Source organism: Chiloscyllium plagiosum, unplaced genomic scaffold, assembly GCF_037043375.1.
Source record: "Chiloscyllium plagiosum isolate Xiang-an unplaced genomic scaffold, Cpla_swu_hap1 HiC_scaffold_1, whole genome shotgun sequence".
Lineage (NCBI taxonomy): Eukaryota > Metazoa > Chordata > Chondrichthyes > Orectolobiformes > Hemiscylliidae > Chiloscyllium > Chiloscyllium plagiosum.
This window is the reverse complement of record NW_028270139.1, coordinates 13,011,707-13,028,982: the sequence shown is the minus strand read 5'-3', so window position 1 is coordinate 13,028,982 and position 17,276 is coordinate 13,011,707. Positions and strand designations below refer to the sequence as shown.

At 43.9% G+C, this 17,276-nt stretch overlaps 1 long non-coding RNA gene across 1 annotated transcript; it reads right to left on the bottom strand.

Annotated features, from left to right (window-relative positions):
- Positions 1-1,334: 1,334 nt before the first annotated feature.
- Positions 1,335-16,922, bottom strand: LOC148152073 (uncharacterized). The gene is made up of 3 exons (XR_015757154.1): positions 16,878-16,922; positions 13,023-13,106; positions 1,335-1,374 (listed from the first exon to the last, which is right to left on the bottom strand). It is a non-coding gene; the product is annotated as an uncharacterized LOC148152073 (long non-coding RNA).
- Between the last annotated feature and the right edge of the window lie 354 nt (positions 16,923-17,276).

Here is a 17,276-nt window from a genome sequence, read left to right as displayed (position 1 = left end):
GCAAGAAGAGTCTCATTATTCCTGACAGACCCAAATGCATTTTGAGCCGAATAGGTTAATGTCTTCCACATAGGTTGTTGTGAAGAGAAAGTATTGACAGAACGTGCTATTCCCAGCTCACATGGAGTCTTCTACACATTTTCAATTCAGCTCATTAGTTTTCCATATTGTCATAAAACATAGAGTAGCTACATTAACAATGTCCAATCAGATATAAAGTTAAAAATCACACAACACCAGGTTATAGTCCAACAGGTTTAATTGGAAGCACACTAGCTTTCGGAGCGACACTCCTTCATCAGGTGATTGTGACCTGATGAAGGAGCGTCGCTCCGAAAGCTAGTGAGCTTCCAATTAAACCTGTTGGACTATAACCTGGTGTTGTGTGATTTTTAACTTTGTACACCCCAGTCCAACACCGGCATCTCCGAATCAATCAGATATAGGTGGCGTGGCCATTTTAGATACAATGAGAGAGTAACACAGTAAGTTAAACTCTTGAATGTAATAATGATTTGCTTCTGCAGTTCCAATATAGGTCTGCTGTGGTAAGTGTTGTTAATGGACTGCTGTGAGATAACACCTGAGTGAGACTTCATTTGCTGACTGATTAAGTTACAGGATTCAATATGGATTGCCTAAGAGCATTACTTATTGCCATAAAAGCCTGATGTTTGCTCAATGCTCAGACTGGTGGCTGTGGGTGGGTGAGGAGAGAGGAGAGCAACTGGATTCTTTGGAATAGAGTCTGCAGGTAGGTTTAATTTACTATGTCAGATTGCCTGAGTGCTGACAGGTAGAACACTGCATTAAAGTGAATCCAAATGTTTGCCAGCATAATTTCTTTAAAAAGATAATGGTAGTAAATCAGTAAAGATGGGCTTCCAGATAAAAGTTAGAATGGAAACAAGTTTTTAAAGTTAAGACAACCACAGAGATTCATGGAGTAGCAGAAGCAATGCTTTTTTAGATCAATTTAGATCTGGTATGGGATCAGTATATTGCAAGGTCAGATTACTTCCGAATAATCTCAAAACCTAGATTGAAGAGGAATTAAAAAGAAGCTAAAGAGAAATAGTGTGCAACGGAATATTACCTAAGTTGGGCAACCTCAATAGTTGTACCCAAATCAGACGAAATTGTGAGATCATGCAAGGCCTACAAAGTCACAATAAAAGCAAGAAAAATGAGCAGTATTCATTATCTTGGAAAATAGACAAATCAGGTGGAGTTAGCAGGATCCAAGATGTTCATCCAGGTGGTTAGTGTATCCTTGTTGAAACTTTATTGCTGGAACAGCACAGCAGGTCAGGCAGCATCCAGGGAACAGGAGATTCGACATTTCGGGCACAGGCCCTTCTTCAGGAGTGTATCCTTGCACAAATCAAAGTAAAATAAACTAACTCAAGAACACACATGTGTTATAGAGAGTCATAGTGATGAGCAGCATGAAAAAAAGACCCTTTCAACTCATCCATCTGCCCAGATATCCTAACCTAATCTAGTCCCATTTGCCAGCACTTGGCCCATATTCCTCTAAACCCTTCCTATCCATGTACCCATCCAGATGCCTCTTAAATGTTGTGACTGTACCAATCTGTACCACTTCCTCTGGCAGCTGATTCCATACATGCACCATCCTCTGCGAGTGTGCTTTGCAGGACTTAAACACTTAATGGTAAGTTCCTGGGCAGTGTTGCTGAACAAGGAGACTTTGGAGTGCAGGTTCAGTTCCTTGAAAGTGGAATAGTGGGTAGATAGGACCGTGACGGCAGCATTTGGTATGCTTCCCTTTATTGGTCAGACCATTGAGTATAGGAGTTTGGAGGTCTGTACAGGATGTTGATTAGGCCACTTTTGGAATACTATGTGCAATTCTGATCTCCCTCCTATCAGAAGGATGTTGTGAAACTTGAAAGCGTTCAGAAAATATTTACAAAGCTGTTGCCAGGGTTGGAGGGTTTGAGCTATAGGGAGAGGCTGAATAGGCTGGGGCTGTTTTCCCTAGAGCGTCAGATGCTGTGATGGGACCTTATACAGGTTTAGAAAATCACGAGGTACATGGATAAGATAAATAGACAAGGTCTGGGATGGGGGAGTCCAGAACTAGAGGGCAGAGGTTTAGGGTGAGAGGAGACTATATTAAAAGGGACTAAGGAGTTATACTCCTGTAGGAAATGTGAAATATTCAAAAATCTTCAAGCTTACATGGGGTAAGATTTTTGCAAAACATGCTGTGCATCTTTGTTCTTTCTTTCATGGGATGTAGGCATCAGTGGCAAGACCTGTATTTGTTCATCCCAGTTGCCCTAGAATGGAATTGTGCAGTGGCTATTTCAAAGTGTAGTTAAGAACCAACTCTATTTGTTCAGTGTCTGGAATAACAAACAGGCCAGACTTACCAAGTACAGCAAATTGCCTTCCTTCAAATAAAAAAGGCATTAGTGAGTCTTGAGGGATGGTTACTCAACCTGAAACATTAATGGATTTTTCTCCACACGTGCTGCCAGATCCAACAATTTCTGCTTTCGTTTTGGATTTACTGTGTCTCCAGTTCTTCTGATCTTCATTGGTGAGCTGCATGATTCCCCAATCCATGAATGATACTTTAAATCATCAGAACTGGCTTGCAGTTTGATTTTGATGGATTGAACCCTCCATGGCAGATGGTAAGATTTAAATTCTATGTCCCGGTATTTAGTCTGGACTGTGCGCAACAATATTACCACAATGCCACTATAATGATTGTGATTTCAATGGAGTCAAAGGATCTTTAAGTGTTGAATAGTGTTAAGCAGGCTCAAAATGTTCTCAAGAGCTTGTGTAGCTACCTTCACGACAACACCTCCTACCTCACATCCTGCAAAGATTCCATCTCATTCTCCCAGTTTTATGTCATATATGTTTAGATAATGCCACCTTCCAAAATGCACCTCTGGTATGGTTTTCTTCTTCCATAACCACTGGTTCACAGGGTCATCAACTACCTTCACCCCATCATCCATGCTTCCACTCTTGCCCCTTCCCATCGCTCTGATCAGGTCCCCCTTGTTCTCACTTTTCATCTCACCAGCCTCTGTATTTAAAGGATCTTTCACTGCCATTTCAGTGAACTCTAGCAGAATGCCAAACATCTTCCCCTAACTCCCTTGTCTGCGTTTCACAGGGCTCATTCCCTCCAAGACACTAGTCCATTCCTCAACCATCAACACCAAGCTTTTCCCATGTAACTGCAGAAGGTGCAATACCTGCCCCTTCACCTCCTCCCTGCTCACCAACAGACTTTCCAGGTGAAGCAACATTTCACCTGACCCTCACCTGTCTTGTATTATTGTATTCACTGCACCCAATGTGGTCTACTGTATGTTGAAGAACACAAGTACAGACTGGCTGACTGTTTTGTGGAACACCTCCAGTGTGCTGTCAAGCATGACCCCGACCTTCCCAAATTAGGCCATGTTAACTGTGCCCTGCTCACATGCCCGCGTGTCTGTCCTCGGCATGCTGCATTGCTCCAGCAATGAGTGAAAACTGGTTGAGCAATAGCTCATCTTCAGATGACATATTTTATAGCCTACTGGGCTCAATATTGACTTTAACAGCCTCCAAATGTGAAAACATTCCTTCCCTCTCCTTTTAGCTCCATTTTGTTACCATATCCTGTCTTCCCCCCACCACCCTGTGAACAGGCATAGAGAATGGTCTGGGTAAAGAGTCTCAAGAATGTGGGATTGCACAGGTTTGCACTGTAAATGCAAGACCTAGAATGAACCATGGAAGTGAATGGTTCAGGATCATGGTTTAGGACTAAGTTTGCATAACGGCAATAAGACAGTGGGTGGGGAATGGATTGCATAGTTTGAAATGGTTGGTAAATAGGGTGGTGTGTTGAGGAGTGAGGATGAAGCACTGTCCCCACATATTTACCAAAACAGTGAGGATGAAATTCTAGAGTACCAAAGTGGGCCTTTTAACCTCTGCCTTGGCAGCCAACAATTCCTGTGATTACCCCAATTCTGTGTCCATTTAAAGTGGATCCAACTCCCTTGCTCCCCTGACACTCTGAAAAATCATGCTGTTTGGGGCACTTCTCCCCATCTTTCTTTCCTTCCCCACTGCCTGCTCCCCCTCCCCCACTGCCTGCTCCCCCTCCCCCACACCCCTCCAGACTAGTGGGGGTGAGACAAGCAGTAAATTTCACTACTTGGGTTGCCCAATTTTAGGCTAAATGTTTACATTATGTGTTCATTAAGAATCATGATTCATCATGCAGAAATGGTCCCTACCATTCCCTTTATGTATTTAGGGTCATAGAGTCATAGACATGTTCAGCATGGAAACAGACCCTTCAGTCCAACCTGTCCATGCTGACCAGACATCCCAACCCAATCTAGTCCCACCTGTCAGCGCCCGGCCCATATCCCTCCAAAACCCTTCCTATTCATATACACATCCTCTTAAATGTTGTCATTGTACCAGCCTCCACCACATCCTCTGGCAGCTCATTCCATACACGCACCACCCTCTGAGTGTAAATGTTGCCCCTTAGGTCTCTTTTATATCTTTCCCCTCTACCCTAAACCTATGCCCTCTAGTTCTGGACTCCCCCGCCCCAGGGAAAAGACTTTGTCTATTTATCCTATCCATGCTCTTCATAATTTTATAAACCTCTATAAGGTCACCCCTCAGCCCCTGATGCTCCAGGGAAAACAGCCCTAGCTTTGGAAAGATCTATTTTCCTTGATGTCACTTACCAATATTTTTATACACTCTGGTTTTCTGATTTTTTTTCCCAGCTCATTCCTTTGTAAGCATTTATGTAATATGCAGAATCAAGTGCTTGGTATCCAAAGACACATTTAGCAGGATTAAAACGGACAACCCATTGTGCCTGTCATTCAAAGTTATAGCTCATCTGCAAGAACTCTATTTTCCTGGCTGCTTTTCAACTTGCTGAACTCTAAGAAACGCCTAAAATCCATTTCTCAGCCTTGAGTACATTCAGTGATTGAGCGTACAAGTGTGGAAGGGGCAGCATTTTGGCAATATTGGGGCAGATGGGGAAGGGGGTGTAGAGTGCTCAGGAGAAAGTATGTTGATATTCCAATCACTTAATCTGAACTGTGAGGGCTGGCAGAACAATGGTGTGTCTAATTGCCAGACTAGAAAGAACAGACATTCTCACTAGGATGGGACAGAGAGAGGGGGAAGATACAGTGATAGAGAATGAAAGTTAAAAGAAGGGGAGTTGATTCGCAATTTGAAGGTGTTGAATTCAAGTCCAGAACTCTGTAAAGTGCCCAAATCTGATGGTGAAACATTGTTCTTCCAGTTTGTGCTGCGGTTTACTGGAGCACTGCAGCATGCAGCGGACAGACAAGTGGGCGTGCGAGCAGGGCATGATGTTAAAATGACCAGTTACATGAAGGTCAGGGTCGTGCTTGCACACAGATTGGAGGTAGTCTGCAAAGCAGTCACCCAGTCTGTGTTTGGTTTCTCCAAAGTAGAGTAGATCACATTGGGTGCAGTGAATACAATTCACAGGAATGGAGGTAGTACAGGTGAAATACTGCTTCTCCTGGAAAGACTGATTCGTCCCTTGGATGGTGAGCAGGAAGGGGGTGGAGGGGCAGATGTTGAACTTTCTGCAGGTACATGGGAAGATATCTGGGGGGAGGGTGTTGGTGTTGGGTGATGTTAGTGGTCAATGAATGGACTAGGATGTCCTGGAGGAAACAAAGAACAAAGAAAATTACAGCACAGGAACAGGCCCTTCGGCCCTCCAAGCCTGTGCTGATCCAGATCCTCGATCTAAATCTGTCATCTATTTTCCAAGGGCCTGTAATCGCTCTGTTCCTTGCCCATTCATGGGTCTGTCTAGATACATTTTAAATGACACTATCGTGCCTGCTTCGACCCTCTCTGCTGGCAACGCATCCCAGGCACTCACCATCCTCTGCATAAAGAAACATCCACGCACATCTCCCCTAAACTTTTCCCTTCTCGCATTGAACTAATGACCCCTAGTAATTGATTCCCCCACTCTGGGAAAAAGCTTCTTGCTATCTACCCTGTTTATACCTCTTTTGTAGACCTCAATCAGATCCCCTTCAACCTCCATCTTTCTAATGAAAGTAATCCTAATCTACTCAACCTCTTTTCATAGCTAGCATCCTCCATACCAGGCAACATCCTGGTCAACCTCCTCTGCACCCTCTCCAAAGCATTCACATCTTTTTGGTAATGTGGCAACCAGAGATGTGTTCCAAATGTGGCTAAACCAAGTCTTATACAACTGTAACATGACCTGCCAACTCTTGTACTCAATACCCCATCTGATGAAGGAAAGTATGCCGTATGCCTTCTTGACCATCCCTGAAAAATGCAGACGGGAGAGTGAGGGAAAGATGGGTTTGATGGGGTTCTGCTGGAGTTGTCTGAAATGGCAGAGAATGCTCCTTTGAATGCAGAGGCTAGCGGGGTGAAATTGGAGGTTAAAGGGGCATGGAGGAGCGATCACACCGTTGACCCTTCCCATCATTCTCAATGGCAAAAGCATAAGCAATAGGTCAGATATGGTTGAGGCTCTCAGAAGGTGGGAAACCAGTTATGGAAAAGGAAGCCATGTCAGCTGAACAAATGCGATGGAGGCAAAGGAATTGGAGAATGGGATGGAATCCTTGCAGGTTGTGGGGTGGCAAGAGCATTGGTGAAGGTAAATATGGGAGTTAGTGGCTTTGTAGTGAATGGCAAAGGATAGTTTCTTCCCCAAAATGAGGGCAGAGAAGTCAAGGAAAGGAAGGGAAATGTCAGAAATGGAGGATGTGGAAGTGAGAGGGATGGATAATTGGGAGCAAAATGTACAAGTTTTCCAAGGTCCTGGAGAAAAATGAGCTGGCACTGAAACAGTCAATGTACTGAAAACAAAAAGTTGTGGGAGGGGGCCAGTGTAGAACTGGAACAAGGATTGTCCAACATAACTGGGACCCACATGCGGTGGTGGATGCCAGTCTGAATGAGTGCAGCTTCAATTACACTTGTTGCCAAAGAAGGCAGCTTCTTATATACCATTGTTTGTTTGCTTCACCTCAAACATTCACTCACTTTTCCAATGATGCACAGGAGCAGCAGGTGTACACCATCTACAAGATGCACTGAAAAACTTCATGGAGGCTGCTTATTACAGAACTTTCCAAACACTTACTTCTAGAAGGACAGAGACAGCAAACACATTCTAACACCACCAATTCCAAGTTGCTCACCATCCTGACCTGGAAATAAGATTTATTGTTGTTGGGTCAAAATCTTGAAATTCTCTCCTTCACAGGATTATGGATCTACCTACACCAAAATGGATAACAATGGTTCAAGAAGGCAGTTCAACACCAACTTCAAGTGCATTTAGCATTCGGCAATAAGTTCTACCAGTCAGTAAAGTCCACATCCCGAAATGAGTTTTAGGAATCTTAAATGATTGACTTCATATCCTGACACTTACCCTGTCCCTTGTTCTAGATTTCCCCATCCAGGAAAATCTTCATGCAAATATTCACCTTGTCAAGTCTCTTCAGTACTTTGTTTCCAAGAGATCATCCCTCTTTCTTAATTTGAATATAGTTGCAATTTACTCAGCTGATTATTGGAGAACTGTTTCATCCCAGGGACCATTGCACATTTGTATTCTTATGACCTGAAGTGAATAACATTTTACTCATCTGCCACTTTGTTGCTTGTGCACCTAACTTTTGCGACCTACTCACAGTTTGCTTTGTACTTAGCTTTGCATCATCAGTAAACCTGGATACATTAAAAACTTCCCCTTTGTATTATTTCTATCCTGTGCTCCTTCACAACTAGTGAAGTTCTGGATTTAGACATCCTGTACATTTATGGGAAACTAGTTACTCCTAATGGTGACTTTTGTGAATGCAACCCATTGCTCTGTTACTGACTTACCCTTAAATATCTCAATAGTCTTTGCTGACAAAACAAATCACACATGTTTAGTAAAATTAGGCTTTCCACAACTGGAAGCAAAAATGTTTGTCTTTGTGGTTTTCCTTAACTATATTAAATTGAATTATCACTTTTCACTTGAATGATGAAAGTTCTGAAATGGTGGAGAATGATCCATTGAATGCAGAAGCTGATGGGATGAAAGGGAGGACAAAGGGGTCCCCACCCCCCCTGCTGAGCGTATGATGGGAAGGGGCAAGTAATATTGAGTTTAACAAATTTAAATACAAACACTAGTTCTTTTGAACATTCTGCCTTTTGTGCAAAATAAAGGCCAAGTCAAAAAAAAACTCTGCCAGTAATTGATTTTCTTCAAATCAGGTAATATTTTTAAACTATTTTCTTTCCACGTGGTGCAGCAGCAAATATTCCTGATGGTGTCCATAATTTTACTCCCTTTACTGAGTTTTAATAACACCCATGTAGTATGCATATCAAATTTTCCAATTCATGTTCAAAGTAGCGTTGGTTCAATTTTGATTGCTAGAGACAATTTTCCTTTGTCTTTAGTTCTATCTTGCATCTAGCAATGGCTGCAAACCCAGAGGGTAAATTGATTTTTTTTTAAAAATATCCTGTTAAACACTGATGTCTGTCTGCACCAAAATGTGAACATGTGCATGCATCTGAAGTGGAGACAGCAGTGTAAATTATATCAAATTGTTGTCAGATGGCTGGCTCTGCGTGAAGGTTTCCTCTCTAGTAGCATCAGTCAAGGACAAGTTGAACCCATAAACACTTGGAGATTCTGCTCTGAGTTCTTAAAGGGACACACATATCAAGAGTATGGAGAGCAATCTACTGCAGATGCTGGAGAACTGAAGAGTAAAATACTGGAGAAACTCAGCAGATCCAAAAGGAGAAAGTCAGATGGTCAGCTTGGAAACAGACTCTTCAGTCCAACTTGCCCATACCGACTAGATATCCTAAATTAGTCTAGTTCCATTTTCCAGCATTTCAGCGAGAGTGTTAATGTTTGAATCCAGAATGGCTTTTCTTCAGAACTGAAATCAAGAGAAGTCATTACTTTTGTCTCTTGCCATTTGACTTGCTAATTTATCTTTAGCATAAGTTGTGGAATGCTGTTGGTCTTTTACATTCAAGTGAAGAGCAGAAATCTCTGGTCGGAACAGTGCTATTTGCTTTGTTTTATACTGGGTCTTTTACAAGAAATGTGATGGCAAACAAGCTTGATTCTCAACAGCTAAAATGCTCCTCAGTGACTTTAAATTGTCATAGAGCAATTTCACTGCATCACCCTGCAATCTAACCGTACAGCTAATGTACCTGAAACTTGGCAGTCAAATCATTAGCTCCTCCTGTTCTTGTAGTATTATTCTTTATACCAATGCTTATGGTCCGACATTTTCCCACCTGCTGTTTAATCTATGATGTTATCTCCTAACAGTTCCTTGTTAGACCCAAATGCTGGTTTGCAAGTTGCCACACAGTGAAGGCTCACCAGCGTTAACTCATTCCCAGAATAAAATGAAACCTGGAATAAATATTTTTACTGCTAACTCTAGCAGTAGTTAAAAACCCATCAGACCTAAGGGTCTTGCTATTAAATGTGAAGATGATTTATGTGGAGGGAAGGGGACTGTGCATGTCATTACATAGACAAAAATTGAATGATCAAGTCAGCACACAAATTATTTGATTCCTGCTCGATTGAAGCAATGCATTTTCTTATGACGCCAAGCCACACATAATTTGATGTGCACTTGAGCTTAATGGACAATGGAGGACTGAGAATTGGAGGAGGTTAAATGCATTAATATTTAATGATGCCTGACTAAACTTTAGTCTGGATCCAGTTAGAAGAATGAAGAACATTTTAGCCAGCAACGAAAACGAATCTTTAATTCTCATGAAAGAGGTGTAGTTGGGATTGGTTTAATTGGAAAGGAAGTGCGTCATGCTGTGGTCTTGGATGCAGGGCAAGAAGCAGCTTATTGACCCTAACTCCAGTATCTGATTCAGCAGTACCCCGTTAATTAAGTGCCAACCACATCCTGTTTCATTTACCATAGATTCTCCATTTCACTCTTCCCTTTTCAGCAGCACTCAGCCCTCACTTTAACTGTCAAAAAGAACTGCAAATGTTGTAAAAAAGAGTTTTGGAGAAACTCTGCAACACCTGTGAAAGATAAATCGGAGTTAATGGTTTGGGGGCCAGTCACCCTTCCTCAGAACTGTTGGTAGTGAGGAAAATGCAGAAGTTGGGGGAGCAGAAGTGCCAGGTGTAAATGAAAGGTGGATACAGCCCAAGAGAAAAGAACAGTTGGTCGGACAAAGAAGTGAATAAAGCTCTGGCTAGAAGGGTGAACAGCTATTAATGGAGACTGTTAGTGACTAACAATGAGTTGGGAGGAACAGCAGACTATGTGATGATAAGGTGTGTGTGGGATTTCAGATAAGGGATGGGAAGGAAGAGCTCAAACTCTAAAGTTATTGAACTCTATACAGAGCCCAGCAGGCTGCAGGGTCCCCAAGCCAAAAATGAGATGCTGTTCTTCCAGCTTGCACCAATCTTTTCTGGATTACTGCAGTAAACCAGAGACAAACGTTGGTCAAGGAACAGGCTGGCATGTTGAAGTGGCAGGCAAATCAGGGTCTTTTTTCAAACAGAACACAAGTGTTCTGCAAAACAGTCACCCAGTCTACACTATGTTTCCTCCAATGGAGAGGAGACCACACTGTGAACAGCAAATGCAGTAACCTATAACGTGTGAAGGTTTTTTGGGGCCTCTTTTCATTCCTGTGATCATTAGCAGGGAGGAAATAAATGGATAGGTGTTGCACCTTCGGTCATTGTAAGGAAAAATGACGTGGAGCTGTGGGAAGGGTGTTGGGAGTAAAGGAAAAGTGGACCAGGATGTCCCGGAGGGAACAGTCCCTGCAGAAGGCAGAAAAGAGAGGGGCAAGGAAGATGTGTCTAATGGTGGTATCTCACTGGAGGTAGCAGAATTGGCGGCTGATGATCTTCTGAATATGGATGCTGGTGGGATGGTAGGTAAGGAACAGGGAAACCCTATCGCTGTTGCAGGAGGGAAGAGGACGGTGAGGTGGGAAATGCAGGAGATTGGTTTGACCCGGCTGAGGGCCCTGTCAACAATGATGCTGGGAATCCTTGGGTGAGGAAGAAGGTGGACATTTCAGAGGCTCCTTTGTCGAAGTTGGCCTTGTGATGGAGATGGAGGAACTGGGAGAATGGAATGGAGTCTTTACAAGAAGCAGGGTGTGAGGATGTATTGTCCGGGTGGCTGTGGGAGTCGGTGGGTTTATAATGGATATTAGTATAATGGATATTTCCGTCACCAAAAATGGAAACAGAGATGTTGAAGAAAGGAAGGAAGGAGTCAGACATAGACCAGGGGAAAGTGAAGGCGGAACGGAAATTAGAAACAAAATCAATGCCCTTGAGAGAGGGAAGCAGCACTAGTAATATCATTGATATATCGGAGAAAGAGTTGCGGGGGGGGAGCTGGAATAGGACTGGAACAAGCAATGTTCCACATACCCCATGAAGAGACAGACATAACTGGGGCTATGTGCGTACCCATGGCCACCCCTCTGACGTGAAGAAAATGGGAGGAGTTAAAAGAGAAGTTGTTCAGGGTGTGGGCAAGCTTGGCCAAGTGGAAGAGGGTGATGGTGGGTGAAGACATTTTGCTCCAGGAAGAAGCAGAGAGCCCTGACACCATCCTGGTGGGGGGATAGACGTGTGAAGGGATTGCAGAAATACAAGTATTTATTTAATATTCAATATCCTTTGCAAAAGGAACAGCAATATTCTATTTGCCTTTCTAATCACTTGCTGTCTCGAGTGTGGTGCTGGAAAAGCACAGCACACCTCGGATGCTGCCAGCACCACACTCGAGACTCTGATCTCCAGCATCTACACTTCTCACTGTCTCCTAATCACTTGCTGTACCAGCATACTAACTCTTTGTGATTAAGTTGAGGAGATCCTTTTTCACCCAGAAGGTTGTGGGATCTAGAATGCACTGTCTGGGAAGTTAGTTGAGTCAGGGAATGAGGCTGGTGTGCCAAGCGGCCTGAGATAAAAGGTATGGGGGGGGGGGGGAACACCTCTGGGACACCTGCACCAACCAACCCAACAGCCCTGTGGCTGAACACTTTAACTCCCCCTCCCACTCCGCCAAGGACATGCAGGCCCTTGGCCTCCTCCATCGCCAGACCCTGGCCACACGATGCCTGGAGGAAGAGTGCCTCATCTTCCACCTAGGAACCCTCCAACCACAAGGGATGAATGCTGATTTCTCCAGCTTCCTCATTTCCCCTCCCCCCACCTTATCTCAGTCCCAACCCCCGGATTCAGCACCGCCCTCTTGACCTGTAATCTTCTTCCCGAGCTCTCCGCCCCCACCCCTCCTCTCCAGCCTATCACCCTCACCCTCACCTCCTTCCACCTATCGTATTCCCAGCGCCCCTCCCCCAAATTCCCACCCCACCCCCCGCCTTTTATCTCAGCCCGCTTGGCCCACCAGCCTCATTCCTGAAGAAGGGCTTATGCCCGAAACGTGGATTTTCCTGCTCCTCGGATGCTGCCTGGCCTGCTGCGCTTTTCCAGCACCACACTTTTCAACTCTGGTCTCCAGCATCTGCAGTCCTCACTTTCCCCAAATTAGTTGAGTCAGGACACCTCACTACCTATTAAGAAGTACTTAGATGAACGCTTGAAAGTCAAAGCATTTAAGGCTCTGGGATGAATGTAGTAGTTGTGTAATGTAGACTCGATGGGCTGAAGAGCCTCTTCTGTGCTGTGTGATTCTAATAATTAGGACATTGAGAAGCTTGTGTACATTGCTTTCTTTAAACTGTCGACATTACAAAGGGGAACAGGAGACTGTTTTTCTGTTTTTTCTGGCAAAACAAACCAGATCACATTTCCCCCACATTATACTCTTTCTGTCAAAATTTTGCCCAGTCACTAGTTTATCTACATCCCCTTTTTTTTCCCCCCTCTCCTGATAGCTTACCTTCTAAATACAAAACATTGCAGATATTGGAAATCTGAAGTAAAAGTTGAAAATGCTTCAGAAACTCAGCAGGTCTGACATCATCTGTGAAGAGAGAAATAATGTTTCACTCAAAATATTGGGGAGAATCTTACCGAAAGCTGAGCAAAGTGGGCTATGGTGAGAATTGTGGCAGAATTGAATGAGAAGTCCTTGAGTCGAAGAGTGTGGCATTGGAAAAGCACAGCAGGTCAGGCAGTGTCCGAAGAGCAGGAGAATCAAAGTTTCGGGCAAAAGCCCTTCATTAGGAATGAGGCTTGTGGGCCGGGGTGCTGAGAGATAAATGGGAGGGGGATAGGACTGGGGGGAAGGATGTTGGGTATGCGATAGGTCGATTAAGGTGGGGTTGAAAGTAACAGGCTAGAGAGGAGGGTGGAGTGGATAGATGGGAAGGAAGATGGACAAGTAGGACAGGTCAAGAGGTTGGTGCTGAGTTGAAAGGTTGGGACTTGGATAAGGGGGGGGAGGGGAAATGGGGAAATTGGTGATGGCGTGTGGTTGCAGGGTCCCAAGGTGGAAGATGAGGCGTTCTTCCTCCAGGCATCGGGTTGTTAGAGTTTGGTAATGGAGGAGGCCCAGGACCTGCATGCCCTTGTTGGATTGGAAGGGGGAGTTGAAGTGTTCAGCCACAGGGCGATGGGGTTGGCCAGTGCAGGTGTCCTAGAGGCATTTTCTGAAACAATCCGCAAGTTGGAGTTCTGTCTCCCCAATATCGGGGAGACCACATTGAGTGCAACGGATACAGTAGATGACGTGTGTAGAAGTTCAAGTAAATTTCTGTCGGATGAGGAAGGATTCTTTGAGACCTTGGACAGAGGTGAGGGGGAAGGTGCCAGGAGGGGAGGGTGAGATAGTGGGGGGTGTGGACCTGACAAGGTAATCGCAGAGGGAATGGTCTCTCTGAAATGTGGATGGGGTGGGGAGGGAAATATATCTCTGTTGGTGTAGTGTATTTGTAGGTGGCATTAATGGCGGAGGATGAAGCGATGTATTCAGAGGTTGGTGGTGTGGAAGGTGAGGACCAGGGGGGTTCTGTCCTTGTTGAGGATGGAGGGGTAGGGTTCGAGAGCGGAGGTGCAGGAAGTGGAGGAGATTCACTGAAAGACATCGTCGACCACATGGGAGGGGAATTTCTGGTCTTTGAAGAATGAGGCCATCTGGGATGTTTTATGGTGGAATTGGTCCTTCTGGGAGCAAATGCGGCGGAGGCAGATGAATTAGGAATAAGGGATAGTGTTTTTACAGGAGGCAGGGTGGGAGGAGGTGAAATCCAAGTTGGTGTGGAAGTTGGTGGGTTTTTAGTGAATGTCTGTGTTCAGTCGATCGCTGGAAATGGAGATGAAGAGGTCCAGGAAGGGGAGGGAGGTGTCTGAGATGGTCCAGGTGAATTTGAGGTCAGGGTGAAAGGTGTTGGTAAAGTTGATGAACTATTCAACCTCCTCATGGGAGCACGAGGTGACGCCTGTACAGTCATCGATGTAGCGGAGAAACAGGTTTGGTATGTTGCCGGTGTAACAATGGAAGATGGACTGTTTCACGTACCTGACAAAGAGGCAGATATAGCTGGGTCCCATGTGGGTGCCCATGAATACCCCTTTGGTTTGGAGGAAGTGGGAGGATTGGGAGGAGAAGTTGTTGAGGGTGAGGACCAGTTCACCCAGGTAGATGACAGTGTCAGTGGAAGGGTACTAGTTGGGTCAACGTGATAGGAAGAAACAGAGGGCTTGGAAGCTTGATGAAGGGTTATACCTGAAACGTCAACTCTCTTGCTCCTCAGATGTTGCCTGACCTGCTGTGTCTTTTGCAGTGCCACACCTTATCGACTCTGACTCCTAGTATCTGCAGTCCTTACTACCTCCTAACTGCAAATCTCAGCGCACCACGTTGTCTCTGTTGTGGATGGTGCTGTTTTCCCTTTCCACATGTACAGTCAAACACACAATGCTTCTTCCACTCTTAATTCCCCAGCTTGAGCAATTTAGCAAAACCTGTTTTTAAAAGAATTCTCTGTCAACTATTAACTGGAGAGAACTGAGCCACCAGCTGTAATATCTCAGCTTTTATTCATATGGACAGTAAATGTGATAAAGTTGAATGTTTTTGGAGCATTGCCTTTAAACAGCACTAAGTTTAACATCAAACTTCACTTCAATCTTGCCTTTATTTTGCTGATGAGGTTCACAAACCTGAGGATACCTGTGCAAGAGATGGTGTATGTAAAGGTCAATGAGATTTCGTTCTAACAACCTCATTAACTGTTAATTACTGTAATAACTACCTGCCTATCTGCAATAATTAGGAGCCCAACTGTGGTGAATAGGTTGCTCCCAGGCACTCAAATGTGTCTGTGTTAAACGTTAGAGCGAGACTGTCAGATCAATCTCCAAAACTCGATTACTTTCACCACTCACCAGCTTCCAACCCCCCTGCACTTTAGAACGAAAATTCTCATGCACTTTGTTTCTCCCATTAGTTACCTATTTTTCTGCCCTTTACGCTGGTGCTCCTCTTAAACTCCTGAAAATCATTTCATTTAACCATTTAATTTCACCATCTCATTTAAATCACCCATCTCCTATTCCCCTTCCGTTCAACACATATTTTGCTTATCAACTTAAATACTTTTAGGTGCCTTCCTGTGTATTAGGATAGCTTTTGAGAGTTTGTTACAACATGGGGTAAATTCTCCTGCTTAACTTAAAACCAGCAACACAGAAAGGACTTATTCCGTGCAGTAATCTGTGAAAGTTCGAGAGGCCAACAACTATGTAAAGTAAAAATTAACAACTTTATTTCTTATAATATAACAGAGAATAATTAATGAACAACTATTTACAACACCGTCCTAAGCTAGAGCACATGGGACAGCATGATGGCTCAATGGTTAGCACTGCTGCGTCACAGCACCAGGGACCCGGGTTCAATTCCTGCCTTGGGCAACTATCTGTGTGGAGTTTGCACATTCTCCAATGGAAGGTTCAATAAAACTCCCAAATATCATTTACAGAAAAATCTAAATTTTAAAACCAGCCAGCTGTCAAATCTTCTCTTTATCTTCATCGTTAGATTGGCTCTCCAGGTCAGTGTTGAGGGCTTTCACTATACAAACTCCTTCTCTAGACAGGTACCTCTCAGAGAGCTCTGACTAGCAGTCTACAGCTGTTGGTCTGGTGACAGTTCTCCTCCCAACTGTTCAATTTTCCCTAATCTTATAACCCCAAAGCATCGGATTGTGTCATTGGCTTTTAAGATTGTAATTATACACAAATAAAACTTGATTGGAATTTGGTATAAAACGGATTGACCTAATTCGAATCTATTTGTCATTTCCAGGCAACCAGCTATCCCAGTAGCTGGAGCACATGGGACAGCATGATGGCTCAATGGTTAGCACTGCTGCGTCACAGCACCAGGGACCCGGGTTCAATTCCTGCCTTGGGCAACTATCTGTGTGGAGTTTGCACATTCTCCCCGTTTCTCCAAGTAATCCAGTTTCCTCCCACAGTCCAAAGATGTGCAGATCAGGTGAATTGGCCATGGTAAATTGCCCGTAGTGTTAGGTGCATTAGTCAGGGGGGAATGGGTCTGGGTTGGTTGCTTTTCGGAGGGTTGGTATGGACTTGTTAGGCTGAAGGGCCTGTTTCCTCACTATAGGTAATCTAATCTATTGAGAACACTTGGTGCTGTCACTGCTAGCTTTTACTCTCTTAAAGGAATAGTACACTCACATCTTCATGGCAGAGTTGTGTATTATACACATAGAATGACTGACAACAAAGATATTTAGGGTGTTTGAATATTAGGGAGACAAATTACCTTCAATTTGTTTTGTTCACTTCCCAGAAAGAAGTCTGATTCACAGCTCACAGTTTGCTTTAATACCTGATGTGGAGGTGCTGGTGTCGGACTAGGGTGTACAAAGTTAAAAATCACACAGTAGTCCAACAGGTTTATTTGAAAGTACAAGCTTGTACTTTGTCCTTTGATACACATTCCTTCAGAATTGCTAGTAAGTGCTCGGCAGAGATCCTGCTTTGCTCAGCCATATACACGATGTAAACAATATATTGGCAGATGTTGCAAATTCCGTCACTTCCAAATGGACACTGCAAGTGCACAAGAACACCAGCACACATAATATTAGTTCTTATTGCACCATTCTGGTATAAATTCTGTTTATTTACTATGAAAAGTATAATTATATTTATTAATATG